Raw genomic sequence first — 17,435 nt, forward strand, 5'->3', positions numbered from 1 at the left:
GCAGGCATTCAACTTCCAGCTGCAGCACAGGCTGATGGATTAGCAAACAAATTCTGGAGCCAACACATTCTATGATACATGGCAGTCTACACGACTCACTTTACAAAGAAAAAACTGAAGTGCTGTGATTTTATATACTTTATATGACATGTATCTTTCATGCTATACAATGATACAATGATTTAAAGACCATTTTAAATTTTTACAAATTAACACATTTTGTTTCCAGCTTAAAACATGAACAGGGTTATAAGCGTGGATGCAATCTGTCTGTTTCTGCGTTTCAGCAGATCCCCTTTTGAGCCCCATTTTTACCAGTTAGAAACTGTAGCTCAGCATGGAGAGAATCAGATATTTTTGATCGCAATCTGCAGATCAGCCTCAAACAAATTTCACACTGTTTTCCAGTGACTCATCGGAAGCCAACTGGACAGAATGAATGCCAGTTTGAATTCCACTTGATTATAAGCACTTTCCTGTCATGTATATGCATTGAAGGGTGACTAGATATTTCAATTAACAGGCCAATCCTTAAAGCACTCGTTAACAAAAAACTAATTGTGGACCAATTAACCCTGGCCTTGGACCCAGTCTTTACATTTGTATTTACTGTTGTATAGCAGTAGTCCTTGTCTCTCATGCTCATGCAGTCAGAGAACCGAGTCACAGCCCCTCCAAATGCTTTGAAACCTGTTTCCAAAAAAAACAGAGTCTCATAACCATTCAGTCACATGCTAGCATTCCAGGAAACAGTGTATGGCCCAAAAATCCTCTGTGTGTTCTTAACTCTTGGGATAAAGTTACACAAACAATCTCTGATGCACCACTGATTAATGATTTTGAACGAGTGAAATATTTTCTACAGTAGCTTGGCTACCTATGGCCATTAAAAAATGAGCAATATATAAAAATTTTTTCAAGGAAAAAATCTTTTTAAAAGACCTGAAACATATCATTTTTCATTTGTATTATTGTATTCGTGATATTTACCTTGATCTTAATGAATTTTAAATGGGTTTTCTGATGTTTTCCAAGCTACCAATGGCTTCAATTAGGGTTAAGGGCCCAAATTAGGGTTAGGGTTAGGAAAACGGTAAGTCTGAGGGTAAAGGGAAGTTCACAGCTGTGTTCAGCAGCTTGAAGAATGGTTAGGGCACAGGTTTGTTAATGATTTTGAATGAGTCAAATATTTTCTACTGTAGCATGGGTACCTATGGCCATAAAAAAATGAGCAATATATAAATATTTTTTCAATTAAAAAATCTTTTTAAAAGACCTGAAACATATTATTTTGCATTTGTATTATTGTATTTGTGATATTCACCTTGATTTTTAATCAATTTTAAATGGGTTTTCTGATGTTTTCCAAGCTACCAATGGCTTCAATTAGGGTTAAGGGCCCAAACTAGGGTTAGGGTTAGGAAAACGATAAGTCGGAGAGTAAAGGCAAGTTCACAGCTGTGTTCAGCAGCTTGAAGAACGGTTAGGACACAGGTTTGTTAATGATTTTGAACGAGTCAAATATTTTCTACTGTAGCATGGGTACCTATGGCCATTAAAAAATGAGCAATATATAAAAATTTTTTCAAGGAAAAAATCTTTTTAAAAGACCTGAAACATATCATTTTGCATTTGTATTATTGTATTCGTGATATTTACCTTGATTTTTAATGAATTTTAAATTGGTTTTCTGATGTTTTCCAAGCTACCAATGGCTTCAATTAGGGTTAAGGGCCCAAATTAGGGTTAGGGTTAGGAAAACGGTAAGTCTGAGGGTAAAGGGAAGTTCACAGCTGTGTTCAGCAGCTTGAAGAATGGTTAGGACACAGGTTTGTTAATGATTTTGAATGAGTCAAATATTTTCTACTGTAGCATGGGTACCTATGGCCATAAAAAAAATGTGCAATATATAAATATTTTTTCAATTAAAAAATCTTTTTAAAAGACCTGAAACATATTATTTATCATTTGTATTATTGTATTTGTGATATTCACCTTGATTTTTAATCAATTTTAAATGGGTTTTCTGATGTTTTCCAAGCTACCAAAGGCTTCAATTAGGGTTAAGGGCCCAAACTAGGGTTAGGGTTAGAAAAACGGTAAGTCTGAGGGTAAAGGCAAGTTCACGGCTGTGTTCAGCAGCTTGAATAATGGTTAGGACACAGGTTTGTTAATGATTTTGAATGAGTCAAATATTTTCTACTGTAGCATGGGTACCTATGGCCATTAAAAAATAAGCAATATATAAAAAATTTTCAAGGAAAAAATCTTTTTAAAAGACCTGAAACATATCATTTTGCATTTGTATTATTGTATTCGTGATATTTACCTTGATTTTAATTAATTTTAAATGGGTTTTCTGAAGTTTTCCAAGCTACCAATGGCTTCAATTAGGGTTAAGGGCCCAAATTAGGGTTAGGGTTAGAAAAACGGTAAGTCTGAGGGTAAAGGCAAGTTCACGGCTGTGTTCAGCAGCTTGAATAATGGTTAGGACACAGGTTTGTTAATGATTTTGAATGAGTCAAATATTTTCTATTGTAGCATGGGTACCTATGGCCATAAAAAAATGAGCAATATATTAATATTTTTTCAATTAAAAAATCTTTTTAAAAGACCTGAAACATATTATTTTTCATTTGTATTATTGTATTTGTGATATTCACCTTGATTTTTAATCAATTTTAAATGGGTTTTCTGATGTTTTCCAAGCTACCAATGGCTTCAATTAGGGTTAAGGGCCCAAACTAGGGTTAGGGTTAGGAAAACGATAAGTCTGAGAGTAAAGGCAAGTTCACAGCTGTGTTCAGCAGCTTGAAGAACGGTTAGGACACAGGTTTGTTAATGATTTTGAACGAGTGAAATATTTTCTACAGTAGCTTGGCTACCTATGGCCATTAAAAAATGAGCAATATATAAAAAATTTTTCAAGGAAAAAATCTTTTTAAAAGACCTGAAACATATCATTTTTCATTTGTATTATTGTATTTGTGATATTTACCTTGATTTTTAATAAATTTTAAATGGGTTTTCTGATGTTTTCCAAGCTACCAATGGCTTCAATTAGGGTTAAGGGCCCAAATTAGGGTTAGGGTTAGGAAAACGGTAAGTCTGAGGGTAAAGGCAAGTTCACGGCTGTGTTCAGCAGCTTGAATAATGGTTAGGACACAGGTTTGTTAATGATTTTGAATGAGTCAAATATTTTCTACTGTAGCATGGGTACCTATGGCCATTAAAAAAATGTGCAATATATAAATATTTTTTCAATTAAAAAATCTTTTTAAAAGACCTGAAACATATTATTTTTCATTTGTATTATTGTATTTGTGATATTCACCTTGATTTTTAATCAATTTTAAATGGGTTTTCTGATGTTTTCCAAGCTACCAATGGCTTCAATTAGGGTTAAGGGCCCAAACTAGGGTTAGGGTTAGAAAAACGGTAAGTCTGAGGGTAAAGGCAAGTTCACGGCTGTGTTCAGCAGCTTGAATAATGGTTAGGACACAGGTTTGTTAATGATTTTGAATGAGTCAAATATTTTCTACTGTAGCATGGGTACCTATGGCCATTAAAAAATGAGCAATATATAAAAATTTTTTCAAGGAAAAAATCTTTTTAAAAGACCTGAAACATATCATTTTGCATTTGTATTATTGTATTCGTGATATTTACCTTGATTTTTAATGAATTTTAAATTGGTTTTCTGATGTTTTCCAAGCTACCAATGGCTTCAATTAGGGTTAAGGGCCCAAATTAGGGTTAGGGTTAGGAAAACGGTAAGTCTGAGGGTAAAGGGAAGTTCACAGCTGTGTTCAGCAGCTTGAAGAATGGTTAGGACACAGGTTTGTTAATGATTTTGAATGAGTCAAATATTTTCTACTGTAGCATGGGTACCTATGGCCATAAAAAAAATGTGCAATATATAAATATTTTTTCAATTAAAAAATCTTTTTAAAAGACCTGAAACATATTATTTATCATTTGTATTATTGTATTTGTGATATTCACCTTGATTTTTAATCAATTTTAAATGGGTTTTCTGATGTTTTCCAAGCTACCAATGGCTTCAATTAGGGTTAAGGGCCCAAACTAGGGTTAGGGTTAGAAAAACGGTAAGTCTGAGGGTAAAGGCAAGTTCACGGCTGTGTTCAGCAGCTTGAATAATGGTTAGGACACAGGTTTGTTAATGATTTTGAATGAGTCAAATATTTTCTACTGTAGCATGGGTACCTATGGCCATTAAAAAATAAGCAATATATAAAAAATTTTCAAGGAAAAAATCTTTTTAAAAGACCTGAAACATATCATTTTGCATTTGTATTATTGTATTCGTGATATTTACCTTGATTTTAATTAATTTTAAATGGGTTTTCTGAAGTTTTCCAAGCTACCAATGGCTTCAATTAGGGTTAAGGGCCCAAACTAGGGTTAGGGTTAGAAAAACGGTAAGTCTGAGGGTAAAGGCAAGTTCACGGCTGTGTTCAGCAGCTTGAATAATGGTTAGGACACAGGTTTGTTAATGATTTTGAATGAGTCAAATATTTTCTACTGTAGCATGGGTACCTATGGCCATAAAAAAAATGTGCAATATATAAATATTTTTTCAATTAAAAAATCTTTTTAAAAGACCTGAAACATATTATTTATCATTTGTATTATTGTATTTGTGATATTCACCTTGATTTTTAATCAATTTTAAATGGGTTTTCTGATGTTTTCCAAGCTACCAATGGCTTCAATTAGGGTTAAGGGCCCAAACTAGGGTTAGGGTTAGAAAAACGGTAAGTCTGAGGGTAAAGGCAAGTTCACGGCTGTGTTCAGCAGCTTGAATAATGGTTAGGACACAGGTTTGTTAATGATTTTGAATGAGTCAAATATTTTCTACTGTAGCATGGGTACCTATGGCCATTAAAAAATAAGCAATATATAAAAATTTTCAAGGAAAAAATCTTTTTAAAAGACCTGAAACATATCATTTTGCATTTGTATTATTGTATTCGTGATATTTACCTTGATTTTAATTAATTTTAAATGGGTTTTCTGAAGTTTTCCAAGCTACCAATGGCTTCAATTAGGGTTAAGGGCCCAAACTAGGGTTAGGGTTAGAAAAACGGTAAGTCTGAGGGTAAAGGCAAGTTCACGGCTGTGTTCAGCAGCTTGAATAATGGTTAGGACACAGGTTTGTTAATGATTTTGAATGAGTCAAATATTTTCTACTGTAGCATGGGTACCTATGGCCATAAAAAAATGAGCAAAATATTAATATTTTTTCAATTAAAAAATCTTTTTAAAAGACCTGAAACATATTATTTTTCATTTGTATTATTGTATTTGTGATATTCACCTTGATTTTTAATCAATTTTAAATGGGTTTTCTGATGTTTTCCAAGCTACCAATGGCTTCAATTAGGGTTAAGGGCCCAAACTAGGGTTAGGGTTAGGAAAACGATAAGTCTGAGAGTAAAGGCAAGTTCACAGCTGTGTTCAGCAGCTTGAAGAACGGTTAGGACACAGGTTTGTTAATGATTTTGAACGAGTGAAATATTTTCTACAGTAGCTTGGCTACCTATGGCCATTAAAAAATGAGCAATATATAAAAAATTTTTCAAGGAAAAAATCTTTTTAAAAGACCTGAAACATATCATTTTTCATTTGTATTATTGTATTCGTTATATTTACCTTGATCTTAATGAATTTTAAATGGGTTTTCTGATGTTTTCCAATCTACCAATGGCTTCAATTAGGGTTAAGGGCCCAAATTAGGGTTTGGGTTAGGAAAACGGTAAGTCTGAGGGTAAAGGGAAGTTCACAGCTGTGTTCAGCAGCTTGAAGAATGGTTAGGGCACAGGTTTGTTAATGATTTTGAATGAGTCAAATATTTTCTACTGTAGCATGGGTACCTATGGCCATAAAAAAATGAGCAATATATTAATATTTTTTCAATTAAAAAATCTTTTTAAAAGACCTGAAACATATTATTTTGCATTTGTATTATTGTATTTGTGATATTCACCTTGATTTTTAATCAATTTTAAATGGGTTTTCTGATGTTTTCCAAGCTACCAATGGCTTCAATTAGGGTTAAGGGCCCAAACTAGGGTTAGGGTTAGGAAAACGATAAGTCTGAGAGTAAAGGCAAGTTCACAGCTGTGTTCAGCAGCTTGAAGAACGGTTAGGACACAGGTTTGTTAATGATTTTGAATGAGTCAAATATTTTCTACAGTAGCTTGGCTACCTATGGCCATTAAAAAATGAGCAATATATAAAAAAATTTTCAAGGAAAAAATCTTTTTAAAAGACCTGAAACATATCATTTTTCATTTGTATTATTGTATTTGTGATATTTACCTTGATTTTTAATCAATTTTAAATGGGTTTTCTGATGTTTTCCAAGCTACCAATGGCTTCAATTAGGGTTAAGGGCCCAAACTAGGGTTAGGGTTAGAAAAACGGTAAGTCTGAGGGTAAAGGCAAGTTCACGGCTGTGTTCAGCAGCTTGAATAATGGTTAGGACACAGGTTTGTTAATGATTTTGAATGAGTCAAATATTTTCTACTGTAGCATGGGTACCTATGGCCATTAAAAAATGAGCAATATATAAAAAAAAACTTTCAAGGAAAAAATCTTTTTAAAAGACCTGAAACATATCATTTTGCATTTGTATTATTGTATTCGTGATATTTACCTTGATTTTAATTAATTTTAAATGGGTTTTCTGATGTTTTCCAAGCTACCAATGGCTTCAATTAGGGTTAAGGGCCCAAACTAGGGTTAGGGTTAGAAAAACGGTAAGTCTGAGGGTAAAGGCAAGTTCACGGCTGTGTTCAGCAGCTTGAATAATGGTTAGGGCACAGGTTTGTTAATGATTTTGAATGAGTCAAATATTTTCTACTGTAGCATGGGTACCTATGGCCATAAAAAAATGAGCAATATATTAATATTTTTTCAATTAAAAAATCTTTTTAAAAGACCTGAAACATATTATTTTGCATTTGTATTATTGTATTTGTGATATTCACCTTGATTTTTAATCAATTTTAAATGGGTTTTCTGATGTTTTCCAAGCTACCAATGGCTTCAATTAGGGTTAAGGGCCCAAACTAGGGTTAGGGTTAGGAAAACGGTAAGTCTGAGAGTAAAGGCAAGTTCACAGCTGTGTTCAGCAGCTTGAAGAACGGTTAGGACACAGGTTTGTTAATCAGATCCTATAAGACTTATGTCCTTTATTTAAATAAAAGCTACAGTGTCTGGTGCATTAAAAAAATCTTTATGAAGATTAGTAATGAAATGGAGTCAGTGATTCCATAATAATACTAATAGTAGGATTTTGCCAGCAGTTTTTGGCAGATGAGAAGATGTAATCCAAAGACTGCATTTTGCCAGCCAACAATCAACAAATATTTTTGTTTGGGAATGAGAGTGCCACACCCAAACATCCTACTGGATCTTCTGTACATACAACACCGTATACAGTATCTCGACCTACTTTAATTGGCAACGGTATACGTTGGTACAACATGGTATAATATTGCATTTGGAGACAAAATAGTTTACATATTTTATAAGCTTAGACACATATTTATGGTGACAGATGGGGCTTAAATTTGGGATTTGGACCATTTATAGCATGTCTGGCAAATTATATATAGCTGAAGCTATTAAACTGCAGCCTAACCCCGGTTACCCTGGTAACCACGTACTCATTTCCCATCAATCTGTAACTTAACAGTGCGAGCAGGCACGCACCAGAACTGGCACAGCTTTCTTCAGCAGCGTCAGAGAGATGCTCAGGCTCGAGACAGAGGCTTGTATCACCACTGTAATCTTGTAAAACGTGTCAGTAAGATCCTGGAGCAACACACATTTAATCTGTGTAATTTATATCAAATACCATGATATGCCACCAACACAGCAGACAGTTATTACAGTAGATGTGGGAAATGATGTATGATAACCAGCTCTTCCGACACCATGCTATACCATCAAACCTCTCTACATCACCCCTAGTCTAGAGAGCTATGAGTCTCTGCATAGCTGGGCTTGTGAGCTTTGGCTGGTCGAAATGATACAGCTCATAATAAATAAAAAAAGACGTTCAAATGACTATGATTGGGCTACTTTTTGAGCATGATATTTGCACCTAATTTAAAGCACCAGTAGGACATCTAATGTATCACCTTTACAGCCAAAAGCATTCCACCATGATATGGGTCACTAACTTATCAAGCCGATGCCAATGAGATTCCAATGCTATCATGAATCTGTAATTCATACAGCACAATGTTTACTGAGAGAATTCAGCTGTAGTACGTACATTCTGTAATCCTCCCCAAGATTTGAATATGTACTCTTATCTTTAACCACTAGACCACACTGCTTGCAGAGAAAAACGGAATGTACTCTAGACAATACTAAGTATTCAATACAATAACAAAACGGATTTGAAGGCAAATGATCTCACGTTGAGTGCACATACTGACACCACAAAAGCCAGGGAAAGTGAGTTAATTTGCTGAATACGCTCAACTCAAATGTAAAACATTGCCACCTGAGGGAGAAATTAAGAGCTGGATTTTTTCCCCTACCTCCTTATAATTGGAGACTTTACGAGCCAACTAAGATGTGCTCAAACTTACAATTACTATATTAATCAACACTAAAAAGGTCAGCATAGAAGGTATGGAGCCTGAATGTTCCCCTGCATGTAACACAAAGGTTTGTAAATATTTCCGATTTCACTACACCTGCTATACTGGGAGAGACCAGTATATGTGCTAATGACATGGCAAGGAAGAGATTTCTCAAATTTTAAATGGGCTACAGACAGAAATGAATGCTATCATGAGACTGGATTTAATACGCCTCTGTTTCCATGAGCGCAACACAGTCCCTGCTCCGAGTTTGCTGTGGTTTATCACAAATGGTCTCCTTCCTGCCGATTATTCTGTATTTTCAAACGGTAAACTATCGTGAAAAGTGATAGTACAGTACAATCCATCTAACACACCACAAATGGCTACAAGGCATGAGTAATTATGTTGTCTTAAGAGTCAGAATAGGACACTATTCAATCAAACATTTGTTGTTAGCTTTGACTCATAATTGAATTCAAACCCTCTGGTGACTCCAGTGACTGCCAAAATGAAATTTAAAAGTTGTGATGAACTGAATGAGTCAACATTCAGGTCTACTTCAGGCCTCGGACTCTAGTTTCAGAAATATGATCTCTAACTAGATTCCATAAAGTGACATGGATATTAATTGCAGGTTCTACGATTGCACATTTCACATAATAAACTCTACAATTTGTCAGAATTTTGAACATCTGAATAATTTCATAACTGCAGAGTATATACTGCAGAGTAGTCAAAGCTTATAAAAGAGAGAAGGTGCCCTCAGTATAAATGCCTGTAATGTACACATATATATTACAGGCATTTACCAGATGCTCTTACTCAGAATTACTTACACAACTTCTTTTTAAAGCATTTTTTAGATAGTATCTATTTATACAGCTGGATATATACTGAAGATACACAGGTTAAATACCTTGCTCCAGGGTACAACGGCAGTGTCCTACCTGGGAATCGAACCTGCAACCTCTGGGCTACAAGCCCAGTTCCCTAACCAATATACGGCCAAAGCAGTTTTTGAGAGATGCTCATGGCAGTATCCCTGGCAATGCGGTGCTCAGCCAGAATAGACTTGCCAAACACATTGTGGATATGTGGCATCTGGCCAGTGCCTTCCTACCTCTTATTCAAGCACTAACATCATAAGCGCTGACAAAAAAAAGCTGACCTGAATGCTGGGTTTTTATACCGTTGCTGAATAATTTACCTGCACTATTAGCCACAATATGAACAAGGAAATTATACTAACAAGACTGGACATGGAGTATAGTTCAGCCTCAGTACTAACAGCTAGTATTGTACTGTGTTAAAAATGCTTTATATATTAGTCTTTTTTATATACAATATTTTGACACTTTTGACCAGAAGTATCAGAGTATGAAAGTACCCATAATGCACCTCAGCATGAGTTACAGCGACGCCCTCCTACACGTGTCTCTGACACACGAGGCAGAAATCAAAGCAGTGGAGTCCAGACAGCCATTACCTGAGCTCCAACATAAAAACTTTAAATCTTCTCCCTTCCTCCTCTTTGTATCTCTTTATTTCCCTTCGGTAATGTAAAATTTAAACCGCTTTCATTGCGAGTCTATTTTACCCTGAAAAGGCCTGGAGCTGTAAAGCAGAAGACAAATTGAAATGCATCAAATGAATCCGGCTGATCAGCCAATGACAATGCAGTTCACAGCACTGCCAATTAAGAGCAGGATCCTTCAGGCCACATTCAGTCTCGCTGAGATGGGAGGAGAACTGCTGATTAAAACCATTTCATCCACTTGCAGATTCCTGGTTTATGAGTTCAGCAGTCTGCTCAACCTGACCTCATAACTGAGCGCTACGGTCCACACAGTACGAGCAAACCGCTCTTCCACAGACCAAGGAGGGGGAACACCTCTAAACGGGAAGTAATGAGATGGTACAAGAGACTATTGCAGAATAAACTGCTGTCCACTCAGAAATGGTCTATCAAAGCTGAACATCAGAAACAGAGTGTAAGATTCATAGGCATTAAGCTGAAAATTCTGCAACTGTAAAATATGTATAAAAAGTACAGGCTGAGATTATTATTATTGCCCAGGTTTATCTCAAGCACATTTTGGAGGCTGAATGTGAAAATGAAGGTGGTCCATCCATCCAGACAGACAATCTCATAAACTTTCTTTTCTGTCTTTATCCCATTTTTGAACATCAGAAAGTACAAATATGTGGGTGTCTTTTTAAAATGCATAATAAATCAAACAAGGCAGTCCTCAGTCAGGTGAAAACTAAACTGCACTTCAGGAACACTATATGCCTTTCTGACATCACTGCAACCTACATCCTACCTTCTGCGTTCTTCTGTTCCTTCCGGGATATTCACAGCAACATAACATCCACAGCACTGCATAACAATTATTTTAATTCATGTCCGGAGTGATGGGTAGAGTATAACAATACAAAGTCAATATTACGTTGTATATGATAAATAAACAGTGAACGATTGTTTAAAATGCCATTCTCACAGTGCACAAATAAGGCCATATAATAATAATAATAATAATAATAATAATAATAATCATACAAAATGTGGACTGTTTTCAGTAAAATTATCTGTGGAAAAGGATACTGAATGCATTTGAGATGAGTGCATGTTACTGTTATTAACAAGCAAGCACCAATTACACGCTGTTATATGTTGTTCCTGCACTATAACATAATCGGCTATATAATGATGATAAGAATGTTAAATGCACAATTCATATTTGGTTATCGAAGCATATATCTGTACTGCATATTTCATAACAAATATACTATATCTATTCAGTATATTATGAAATGGCGATTGCCAAAATGAAGTAAATAAAAAATATATTAAAAAAAAAAAAAAACCATGTGGCACACATCGGTTGTAACCCACAACTCAAAATGACATTTGATGGAGGCGTGTATGAGGTTGGCGGACTGATGGAATCCCGACAATCCACACGTCCTGAAAAAAGCAACCTGGCTTGCTCCAGAAAACCCCGATCCAGAATTCCCTTCGATTTATTAAGTGTAATTCTATTATGTTTCTACAAATATTTTGCTAGGCGAATCTATTAGAACGATACCAGTGCGGTGAAGTAATGCATGTCTTAAACGACGGAGCACGTACCATTAACCTAAGCTTCAGTATTTATATATGTGGTCTTGCTGGAAGTCATTACGACGCAAAAGAAATATTGCATTTTTAGGAGTAAATATGGTGCAACCAAAGATTATGTTGCCATAATTAGTAACAAACATCTCGATATTCAACGATAAAACGCGCACGCAAGCTGATAACGGAAAGATCATGCATATCCCTTACAGAAAACAGCAATATTTTCATCAACCAACCCTTCTCCTTTCGAAACTTACCTTACGATCAAGATTTCCTTTTGTGAGGAGGGAAATGCATCAAAGGAACGAAGAGGGAAATCCCACAAATGACAGGTGTTAGTCCATGGTCTTTTCCACTCTTCCAGTATCACGGCACTCGGCTGGGTTGTGATTACAGGATGTCGTGTTTGTTGAAGAGGTTGAACACAAGCAGTGAGTAGGGGGGTGGAGCTCGTAAAAGCACAGCGGTTCAGGGGGCAAGGGAAGGAGACGGGCGGCCACGCTTCGCTGCGGTGCGGTATCGCCCTTGTACACCAAGCGATCACTGAAAAACGACAAGACTATAATAAAGCTGGACAGTGTGATACTACCATGCTGACCTCGTCATCTCTGGCAGAAACGCTAATGCCGTGAGCCGCGATGAGCAAGCAGTACCGTGCCCCTCCCCCTTCTGCGTCTTCCTCTGTCTGTGAAATAGCCTATATGATGATACAAATGCAACTCTTATTGACGGAGTGAAATCTATACGATTTTGCAAAGAAACCCACATGGAAGCGCATCGTATCAACAATAGGATCTGGCGGTCTATAGTGCAGTCCGTAAGGGACAGTGACACCATTTTTGTTGTTTCGCCTCTGTGCTCCAGCACATTGGATTTTAAATGAAATAATTAATATAGCGTTAAAGTGCAGACTGTCACCTTTAATTTGAGAGTATTTATATGCATATCGGTGCGTACTAAAGCTAAACATAACGACTTTATTTAAGATTATGTTAATCAGTCCAAATACTTGGTCCCCTAAAATGGGGGACTATGTGTTAAAATGATCTTTTTTTAAATTTCAAATCCAAAGTGCAGTCAAAACAACAAAAATTCTGTCAATGTCCAAATACTTCAGCAATACACAGTATTTTTTTCATCAGCCACTATGATATTCATGACTAAAAGCCCAGTTGCTCTGTGCAGTCACATCTCATTTGTGAGAACCCTAACCCACAATACCCCGAGGCAGTTATAACGCTCATTTTGATTGTCCTCCTGTAACTGCAAGGGAGCATAAATGCTCCGATTTAACTCCAAGTCCAATTAAGTCCAAAGCTCCCTGTGCTAACAACACTTGTTCTCATTTACCCAGCTGTGCTCATAGGTACACTAGGAGGACCTTTTCTTATTTGTAGATAATTTACTCAATTGTACAGCAGGGTGCTACATTTTCTGTGCATGGTGCAGATGTATGTGCTGTTTTTGCTTTTTCAGGGGTCAGAAAATAAAAGTCCTGCCGTGTGTTTCTTCCACCCATGAACTCAGACAGCTGATTTAATTAATTAGTTCTACCTCCTGGCTGAAGAATTGTGCTAAGTAGCAAATTCAGGTGACTGGAACAAAACACTGGGAAGGACTTTTACTTCCTGGACCTGGATTTTCCACCCCTGGTTAAACCTCCTTGAACTCAATTGCAGGCTGTGACACTGGTGCTGTGTAGTGCTTATAAACTGGAATTCTCACTAAGAGAGCGCCGGTTCAAATGCCACTTGTCGCACTGCAGTTGCACCCTTGCACAAGCTCTTAACCTCAATTTCTCCAGTAAACTATCCAGCTATATAAATACAGTAGAAATCATTTAACAGAAAAGGCTGCTGTGTGAGTTGATCTGGATGAGGGAGTCCGCCAAGCCACTAAATAATGTAATGTCTACTTGTCCGACATAAAATTCAGTGACCTTACTTCAGACCCTTGAGTGAAATATCTGAGACTAGGGGGAAAAACCTTTGAGAACACAAGAAGCTGAAGCCGTATCTTTATGGGCTGCACTCTGTAAAGGCCAGGCAGATGAAGGTTAAGTGAGTACTGGGAGACTGAATCATCCAACAATGACGGGGGGGGGGGGGGGCATTGAAGACAAGGACATTGCCACAAACAGCTCAGGAAGAGACCCTATACAAAGAGGGCCTCATGGAAGAGAAGGGGGCCCGAAGGACACACACTTTTGAGATGCTCCCTGGAAAGCCAGAGATCCAAATGGAATATACAAGGAAGGAGTCAATAATGTCATCCTGTCAACAAGAGGAGGACATTAGACACAGCATCCAGAGGACTGAGGAAACAGCCAAGACACCAACGGCCGGAAGAGGACTGTGGTAGCTCGTCCTTCCACTAATGGGGAAAAGTTGAAAATGTTTCAGTTTAAAGAAAAGCTTATCATTTCCCTTGCGGCCTACTGTTCCATACATCCACAGAGACTATGCTTTATATCTTGACTTAGGTTGATCCACAGAATTTGGTGTTTCATTTGATGATTGCCACCCTAGATAATAGCTATTGAATAGAATCAAATAGGCATTACCCTGGTCCTCTCAGACACCACAGGCGTTTTACCCTGTGAGCCAGTGACCGTACCCCTGGCTAGCCTCATCACCATGACAGCCAGAAGCTCAAAGTGCAGTGGACTGAGCAGTGGAAGGGACATCTAACGTGCCTCAGAAGCACCTATGATCTTCTCCAGTCCTGCAGAGCTCTTTGAAGCGAGACCCCTGGTCCAGGTACATGTGAAGCGAGACCCCTGGTCCAGGTACATGTGTCCAGAGCAGAAGTGGGACTAGTACTAGCCCCAGGGAAGAGAGGGGAGGACAGGCTTGTGTTTGATCTCCTTCCCTGAGAAGCCAGGTACTCTAGTATTGGGTGATGCCTTGTCATTAACAGGGCTCTTGATAGCCTGCAGTATTACTGGCTCTGGAGAGAATGTGAGACTGAGAACAGAGGAATGACACGGACTCGGACGATGACCCAAACCAGCGCATGTCATTTAGCGCTCAGCGCTTCAACCTTTATAATTAACAATCCCGCACAAGCCTGGCACACGCAAAATAACGGCTTTTCATGTGTCCTAGCAGTAAGGGAGAGGAGGATCTTTGTCTGTCTCAAGGTTTCATATCATGCAGCCTTTGCTGGAATGGGGAGAATCCATTTCACAGGAAGCAACTACAGTTTTTATTGTTAATATATATCCCAAAATTATTATCAAGTACTCACTTAAATACTGATATATATATAATTCTTGTTAATTTCTGAGGCGCTGTAGTAGATGATTCTTGTAGAAATGACACAATTATTAACTGCGGCCCCAAAAATGACATTTAGATAGCCCTGATGAGAACGGGACTGAAATGGAACAGGCCAGGACTCTTGGGGCGGGGATTTGGAACCACTGCTGGGGTTCGACCAATGAGAGCAGATTCTCATAATGGCTGTTTGACTACACTGCTGAGACTGAATTGCACTCTACATTATTATGTACATTGGTTTATTTACATATCAGTAAGTGTTATTTTTCACTTTATTTACTTTTAGCTTGGTTTATGGTGTTAAATAAAACATAATTGCACTTGTGTACTATTATGCCTGAGATGTGTGATTCAGCAGCCTACATTACCCATATACCCAGGGGCAAGGAGTGAACTGAGAATCACCCTAATCGCAATAAAATGTATTAATGAAATCAGGAAACTACAAAAAGCTTCATTATTTAAGCACTTCTATTCCATAATGTGCAATTGTAATAAGCAGTGTTTCTCCCGAATGCTTGTGTGATATGTTTTTCCAGCCCATTAAAGGCGAATCCAGTTTAAGCGTAGTCTATTACCATAAACACAATGAGAGATGCCATTTTCTCTTACGCAGATGTGACGTGATGTATGCCACGATCGCTTCCTGTAATGGAGCCATATTTCAGATCCCAGCAGCTGCATAAGAGCAACATGCATTCTGTCCCTGCCGGTGTGTTACTGGACCTCTAATCATCTGAGGGGAAAACAGCATTTTGCTGTAATTAGTATCCCACTGTTGTCTGAAAGCTGAAAACCACAAATTTAGAATTTCTGTATAGTCCTTTTGCTAACTGAGAACAGATACAAAATCAGCCACGTTTTATATCAGAGTAGAATTGGGTCTTATTATAGCTTTTGGTTGTCTGCTACTGTACATACAGGGGTATATATAGAGGGATATACAGGGGGATAGGGGAAAGGCCATATTTTTTCGATGTCATTGTGACATTACAGTGGTGACATTCCACAATGAAGCCATTAACACAAAATAATAAGAAATAATCATTTTGCAAAAAAATTAGGATTAATCATAATAAGAAGCTTCAACATCAAATGTTCAGATCAAATATGCACTAATCTAATCTGACGAGGTAGCAGTGTTGATTGTAGCTACAGATACTTGGTGACTACAGATCTTTTAGTGTTAACAAAGCAGTCAAGGCCTCCTTAAGGATCTCAAATGAATGATTTTTTTGGGTCACTGTGTTAAATTCAGATAAATTTGACCGGGAAGAAAACAACAATAACAATGACCAGCCAGACGAGCTAGAGCACAGCTAAAAGGAAAATAGTTAGCAGGGAGCACTTTTAAATAATTAAACCGCTTCCTAATTTACACTTATTTATGTGGTGGCCATTTAATATGTGGCCATTTATAAAATGGGGCATAAAACAAAGTAGCATAGCACATTGCAGGAGCCACATGTACACAAGCAGTCACATATATACCACAGACGTCTTTTAGGCCACTTAATTACACAGGAATGCTAATACACGTCACAAAGGGAAATTTGCAACATGCAGAAGTGAAAACAGTGAATTTATACTTTATATTTCTTAACTTTATTCCTATACGTTATATACCAACTGATTAGTTAGTAATATGGCACTATGCAAATGTCATAGTCATTTTAATGTTAATTTTGAATGTCTGGTATTTGTATATGTGGGATCAGAATCAGACAAAATGATGAAAACTTACATGGAAGTGCACTATACACATTTTTAGCTGCTGGACCAGTATGCCAGTAAGGAATGCGCTAACATGCTTTTCCCTCCTGCCACACATAAATGTGGATCAGACACGTGTATGAACTGCTAATTCCAGCCAAGTGTGCCACAGAATAAAAACAACAAGGCACCAGGCACTGGATCTTCCTTCGGCCTCTGGGAAATTGATTTGTACACACACTCAGCATATTATTAATATTATCGTGTAATATAAGCACTGTTCAGTTTCAATATGCTTGCATTTAACCCCGCATGTATTGATTCTGGCATCCAGTTTCCCTCCCTCGGAGTTCCTGGCCCCTCCCCCTGTTGTCATGGAGATGCTGGTGCGGACGGGCGTAAGTATCTGAGTGGCTGGCTCGTAACCAGAATGACACAGTCTGAGGTGGAAGTCACGGCTCAGAAACAAAGCTGGAGAAATGTCCTGCTGCCGTCACTGTGAGGACCAATGACAGGACATCCTATTATTCTACTGCCAATTAACGTGATCAAACTACCTACCATAAACGATGCCTTTGAATTATATTTGACAGACATTTTTAATATGCTGTGGAAAATATCAATGACCTTTGTGCGTCAATATTATTCATCAATTTTTCAGACACTAATTATCCCAGGCTGACAGACAGA

General features: G+C 37.4%; 1 protein-coding gene across 1 annotated transcript in view; it reads right to left on the minus strand.

Annotated features, from left to right (window-relative positions):
* LOC118206566 (phospholipid phosphatase-related protein type 1-like) overlaps positions 1 to 12,565 on the minus strand; it is a 29,311-nt gene extending 16,746 nt beyond the window's left edge. Inside the window, exon 1 of the mRNA XM_035379381.1 lies at positions 12,009 to 12,565. The gene's annotated coding sequence lies outside the window, so the exon portion shown is untranslated. The remainder of the gene's footprint in view (positions 1 to 12,008) is intronic.
* Positions 12,566 to 17,435: the final 4,870 nt, after the last annotated feature.

Source organism: Anguilla anguilla, chromosome 10 (genome assembly GCF_013347855.1).
Source record: "Anguilla anguilla isolate fAngAng1 chromosome 10, fAngAng1.pri, whole genome shotgun sequence".
NCBI lineage: Eukaryota > Metazoa > Chordata > Actinopteri > Anguilliformes > Anguillidae > Anguilla > Anguilla anguilla.